Source organism: Loxodonta africana, chromosome 2 (genome assembly GCF_030014295.1).
Source record: "Loxodonta africana isolate mLoxAfr1 chromosome 2, mLoxAfr1.hap2, whole genome shotgun sequence".
Lineage (NCBI taxonomy): Eukaryota > Metazoa > Chordata > Mammalia > Proboscidea > Elephantidae > Loxodonta > Loxodonta africana.
In genome coordinates, this window is record NC_087343.1 from 49,259,269 (window position 1) to 49,265,918 (window position 6,650).

The following is a 6,650-nucleotide window of genomic DNA, read 5'->3' on the forward strand; positions in this document are numbered from 1 at the left end:
CTAGATGAACCCCTGAAACTATTGCCCTGAGATTATCTTTAAACATTAAACCAAAAATATCCCCTGAAGTCTTCTTTAAACCAAATAATATTTTAGCTTAACTAGTAAGAATGTTGGAAACCCTGGTGGCATAGTGGTTAAGTGCTACAGCTGCTAACCAAAAGGTCAGCAGTTCAAATCCACCAGGCACTCCTTGGAAACTCTGTGGGGCAGTTCTACTCTGTCCTATAGGGCCACCATGAGTCGGAATCAACTCAACGGTTTGGCTTTGGTTAGTAAGAATGTCTACCTTGAGCATTGTGATCTTTGAATATCTATCTATATGGGATCAAACTGACAACAGCATAACTGCCCCATAGAGTTTCCAGGGAGCACCTGGTGGATCCAAACTGCTGGCCCTACGGTTAGCAGCCACAGCACTTCATGACTTAAAGGGTGAAAAAATGGAGTGGCAGGGGCATTGTCTGACCTCCTCTAACTTCACAAGGGGGAAGGAAAAACAAGATCAACAGCCCAAAGGCAGATTCCTATGAGGCAAAGGTCATATATGCCTCTTCTCTCTGCCATCTTTACCAATTCTGACACCAACCACCTCTCCCACAGCCCTCTCTATTTCTCTGCTGAGTTCAATAGCTGAACAGAACTCACAGACCATACTCATAGTTACGGGGTTTATTAGGGAAGTAATAGGTTAAAATCAGGGTCAGGAACGCTCTTCAACCAGGACAACCTCTTCTCAGCCATGCTCACAGGCATGCCTCTCTCTCTCTGGCCCTCAGCACCCAACTCTGCCAGTCAGACTCAGCCTCAAAGCACTCAGCTTTAGCTCCATGGGTCAGGAAACCTAGTTCCACCAAGTGCCTGGAGGCACCCTACTCCTCCAGCAAGCCTCCTGCCAGAAGAAGCTAAGCTTTCTTGCTCTGTGGGCCCAGAAGCCCACTGCACTGTCTCCTACCAGTCTCTTCTACTGCCATTTCTCTGCCACAGCTTCCCACCATCTTCCATGTTACAGCTCTTTCTCTCAGTCTCCTGGTTCCAGGAGCTTCTCAGGCCAGGGATCCTGGGTCCAAAAGACACTCTCCACTCCTGGCTCTTCTTTCTTGGTGGCTGTGAGATCCTCCTCTCCCGCCTCTGGAATGGCTCATATTAAGCCTAGCAGAATGGCAAAGCTGAACAATCCCTTCATTAGGATTCTCCATAGACCTTATCTGCATGGCCCCACCCACACACGGGTGCCATGAACTTTATTTGCATTATTAGCAAGCTATCCAATCCCCTCGATGGGCCACAATTATCTTACTTGTACAGTCCCACCCAATCATTGGGTAGGAGTTACAAGATCACGTGAGAAAGGTATAAAACTGATCCATCACACTGCAGGGGGCAGTGAATTTATGTTAACGGGGAAGGAACAACTCAGAAAAGGAGGATGAGAATGATTGCACAACTCAAAGAATGTAATCAATGTCACTGAATGGTACATGTAGAAATTGTTTAATAGGTATATGTTCTGTTGTATATATTCTTAACAAAAATAGAATAAATTATAGAAAAGAGAGTACTATTTTAGATAAAAGCAGGTTTAAGAGACATCATCAAATAAAAATGTAGTTCTGGATTGGTTTTTGTCTCGAACAAACCAGCTGTAAAGGATTTTTTTCAGACAATGAGGGAAATTTTAATACGAACTGAATGTTATAGTATATTAAGGAATATTTAATTTGGCAGATATGATAAAGCAATTCAGCTATGTATGAAACTACTTTGAGTATTAAGTGATGTAGTATAATGTCTAATTTAAAACTCTGAATACTGAAAGTAAAGCAAATTAAATGTATAAAATTGGCCAGTGAAAACCTTACGAATAGCAGTGGAACATTGTCTGATATAGTGCTGAAAGATGAGCCCTCAGGTTGGGAGGCACTCAAAATACAACTGGGGAAGAGTTTCCTCCTCAAAGTAGGATCCACCTTAATAACTTGGATGGAGTAATTCCTTCAGGCCCTTCATTTGAAACAGCTGCAAATACCCATTAATAATCAGAACCTGGAATCTACGAAGTATGAATCCAGGAAAATTGGAAGTCGTCAACAATAAAATGGAATGCTTGAAGATTGATATTCTAGGCATTAGTGAGCGGAAATGGACTGGTATTGGCCATTTTGAATCAGACAATCATATTGCCTACTATGCCTACTATCCCAGAAATGACAAATGGAAGAGGAACAGTGTTGCCTTCATCATCAAAAAGAACACTTCAAGATCTATCCTGAAATACAGGCTGTCAGTGATAGGATGAAGATCAAAGACCACAGCCTTCAGTATGGACTGCACTTCAACATAAAGAAAAGAAAAATCCTCACAACTGGACCAATAAGCAGCATCATGATAAATGGAGAAAAGATTGAAGTCGTCAAGGATTTCATTTTACTTGGATCCACAATCAACACCCATGGAAGCAGCAGTCAAGGAATCAGAAGACACACTGCATTGGGTAAATCTGCTGCAAAAGATCTCTTCAAAGTGTTGAAAAGCAAAGATGTCACCTTGAAGACTAAGGTGCGCCTGACCCAAGCCGTGATATTTTCAATCGCATCAATATGCATGCAAAAGCTGGACAAGTAAGGAAGACAGAAGAATTGACGCCTTTGAATCGTGGTGTTGGCAAAGAATATTCACTATACCATGGACTGCCGAAAGAACCAACAAATCTGTCTTGGAAGAAGTACAACCTCAGAAGCAAGGACAGCGAGACTCAGCCTTACATACTTTGGACATGCTGTCAGGAGACATCAGTCCCTGCCGAAGGGCACCATGCTTGGTACATGAAAAAGAGGAAGACCCTCAACAAGATGGATTGACACAGTGGCTGCAACAATGGGCTCAAGCATAACAACGATTGTGGGCATGGCACAGGACCCGGCAGTGTTTCGTTCTCTTGTACATAGGGCCGCTATGAGTCAGAACCAATTCATGGCACCTAACAACGGCAACGATAGTGATAGGATAATATCCATACGCCTACAAGGAAGACCCATTAATACAACTGTTTTATATGTATATATAAATGTCATTAAGTGCCATCGAGTCAGTTCTGACCCATAGCAACCCTACATACTGTTCTGTTGAACAAAACACTGTCTGATCCTGTGCCATCCTCACAGTCGTTACTATGTTTGAGCCCATTATTGCAGCCTATCAATGCATCTCATTGAAGGTCTTCCTCCCTTTTGCTGACCCACCAAGCATGACATCTTCTCCAGGGACTGGTCCTTCCTGATAATGGACTAAAGCATGTAAGATGAAGTCTCACCATCCTGGCTTTCAAGGGACAGTCTGACTGCACTTCTTCCAATACAGATTTGTTGTGTTCTTCTGGCAGCCCATGGTATATTCAATATTCTTTGCTAACACCATAATTCAAAGGCATCAAATCTTCTTTGGTCTTCTTTATTCATTGTGCAGCTTTTGCATACATATGAGGCAATTGAAAACACCATGGCTTGGGTCAGGCGCACCTTAGTCTTCAAAGCAACATCTTTGCTTTTCAACACTTTAAAGAGGTATTTTGCAGCAGATTTGCCCAAGGCAATATGTCATTTGATTTCTTGACTGCTGTTTCCATGGCCATTGATTGTGGATCTAAGTAAAATTAAATCCTTGACAACTTCTATCTTTTCTCCATTTATCGTGATATCATTTATTGGTCCAGTCTGGAGAATTTTTGCTCTCTATGATGAGGTGGAATCCATACCAAAGGGTAGTCTTCGCTCTTCATCAGTCAGTACTTCAAGTCCTCTTGGATTTCAGCAAGCAAGGTTTTGTCATCTGCATATCACAGGTTATTAACGAGTCTTCCTCCAATCCTGATGCCCCGTTCTTCTTCATGTAGTTCAGTTTGCTTAGCACACAGATTGAATAAGTACGGTGAAAAGATACAAACCTGACACACACCTTTCCTAATTTTAAACCACGCAGTATCCCCTTGACCTGTTCGACAGACTGCCTCTTGATCTCTGTACAAGACACATCCATACACGCACACACGTATACCACAATACTTGTATGTTTATTTATGTGAGATCTGGAGGTGCATATGCCCGAGTGCTAGCAGGAATTTCAACTTTGTCCTTTTTTTTTTTTATTAAAGGTTAACAGATAAATATTTTAGACAAACATTTAAAACAAACAAAATGAAATGCACTGGAAACAACAGTCAAGAAAATTTCAAGTAAAACATTTTGGCATTTGCTTCCTATATAACAACAACTTTTCTAATCCCCCAGAAAATATATCTATTCATCCCATGATTAAACACAACTAGAAAAATCTGACCAGGAATTCTCTTAGAATCTGAGAAATCAAAAATGCTTCTTCCTGTGCATCCAGTTGGGTGAGCTGCCACTTGAACTTGTCACCAGCTTTACGGCCAGAGAGACCCCTTGGGATCCAGCACTCTCCTCTTGGGCACAGTAGGAGGCTGTCCTATGTGTGCAGTGCAAGCTTGCCCGGCACCCAGTGGGTGGGTCCAGGAGGGTGGACTGGAAGCAGGGAAGAGACAGCAGAAGAGAGCATTAGGTACACGGGCAGTTTCTCAAGTAGTACTGAGCCTAAAGTCAGCCCCCTACTGCTGCCTCGCGGGTCAGAACACTCTAGTTCCTTCTCCCTGTTCTCCTTCCCCCTTTTTTACAGCCACACCCTTTGAAATCACCTTACTCATTTCTGACTTCCAATCACCCCACCCAAGGGGACATTAAGGTTTTGTCTAGCAGAAACTTATATGGGAGATGGGGGGAGACTACTTAACAAAAACCAAAAAAAACCTTAATTATGCAAACTTTACAAAAATACAACGGTTAGGATCCTTCACAGAGGTTCTGAGCTTACGTTTCATCAGCTTCACGGTAAACCTTGCCCTGACTCCACGCCGTAAGTGTTAAACTGTGAATGTCCGTTTCCCTTGGCACAGTCAGGGCCGCTGCCCTTCCCTTTTTGAGGACGTCAGTGTGGCCCCGAGTTGGTGGGTGTGGGAAATGTCCTGGGTGGAGGGAGGACAAAAAAAAAAAAAAAACTACAATCTGAAGAACAAATATGTTAAATTGACGAGAATAAACGAGATGCTGCGAAGGAAGAAAGTAAATGTTGCAAACTCCGCAGAGCTTAATTGCGGCCGGAAGCTGTCCCCACGAGGAGCAGGAGGGGCCCGTTTCTCTTGCAGTCTCGTCCCCTGCGGACTTCACCTGGGTCCCCCTCCCTCCGGTCTCCCGGTGCTCCGACGCTCGCTGACCACCAGGTGGCACTCCTGACGGCCGGCGGCTTCAAGGAAAAGGACAGCGCGGAGCCCAGCCCTTGCGCCCCCGGCCCGCCCTAAGGAAGGGGAACCGCAACTCCTGTTTCAGGTGGTTAACAGCGCTGCAGCAGCTCGGTGGTCGCAGGGAGGACAAAGGGGCTGCACCAGTCATCAGCGCGGGGGGAAGGAATGAGGCCCGGGGGGGGGGAGGCAAACGGAGGGATTGGAGAAACTACGGACACAGCTGCGCCGAGGTCCGGGGGGCGCGGGAGGCAAACCCGGCTCTGCCCGGCTATGCGCACCGCGGCCGGCCCTTACGCTCGCCCAGCCACCCTCCGGTCCTGCGCGTGGCCCGGCCACCTCCCGGGCGCCCTGGACCGAGCAGCCGGTTCAGCTGCCCTTTCCCCGGACCTTGGGGAGCGAAGGAATCTCCCGAGCCCTTGAAGACCTCTTGGCGTCGGGCTCCCCTTCCACCCCAGGCTCCTGCTATGGTCCTGGGCCGAGCCCCTCGCGCCCGCCCCCCGGGGCTCCTCGCCCGGTCCCCCTACCACCCCGCGACCACCCGGGTCCCAGGCGCCTAGCGCAGTCCCTCTGCTATACTCACGGGAATTCATCGACCGGTAGAAAAGGCTGCACCTCAGGTGTCACCTAACACCCACGGGCGCGGAGGGGAAAGCCAGGACTTCCGTCAGGCTCGCCGCCCCCCTGAGACGTCTGTGCAAGCCCAGAGCCGGCGGGAAGCCGCAGCGATTGCTGGATGCCAGGCCAGCGTCAAAACCGGTAGACCAACACACTCTTGTTTTAAGTGCCAGACGCGTAGGTTTTTTGCGCTAACGGAGGAAGGAATCATTATTGCAAATGAAGTCTTTACATGCTATTATCCACGTGTGTCAAATGAGAAAACCGGCTCGGAGAGGTTAGATAATTACAATTTATCCAAAATCCTACAGCTGGTGGGAGTCAGAGTTGGAATTTGTAGGTCTATTTCCGAAACATTTTATTGTATTTAATACTTATTCCCTGTTATAACCCTTTTTAAAATTACAAAAATATGCGCTCATTGTAGAAAACAGAAAATACAGCAAGTATAAAAGATAAAAGTAAATCACTTATAATTTCAACAAATAATTTACACTACTGTTAACATTTTGGTACATTTGTCTCCAAATACCAATATTCTTGGTATATGTGTGTAATAGATAAATATTTACAAAATTGGATTCATTCTCGAAAAATATTTTCTACCATTAGCACTTAACATTACATAAAGGGTCGGTTTTAATGATTTGTTTTCCTTGAAATTTGGATTTCAAATATACTTGCAGCAGCAGAAAAAAGAGCTAAGGTAGACACCAATTAA

The 6,650-nt window shown here is 45.4% G+C and overlaps 1 long non-coding RNA gene across 1 annotated transcript; it reads right to left on the reverse strand.

Moving 5' to 3' along the window:
- Positions 1-214: 214 nt before the first annotated feature.
- Positions 215-6,088, reverse strand: LOC135228120 (uncharacterized). The gene is made up of 3 exons (XR_010318443.1): positions 5,895-6,088; positions 4,888-5,038; positions 215-4,541 (listed from the first exon to the last, which is right to left on the reverse strand). It is a non-coding gene; the product is annotated as an uncharacterized LOC135228120 (long non-coding RNA).
- Between the last annotated feature and the right edge of the window lie 562 nt (positions 6,089-6,650).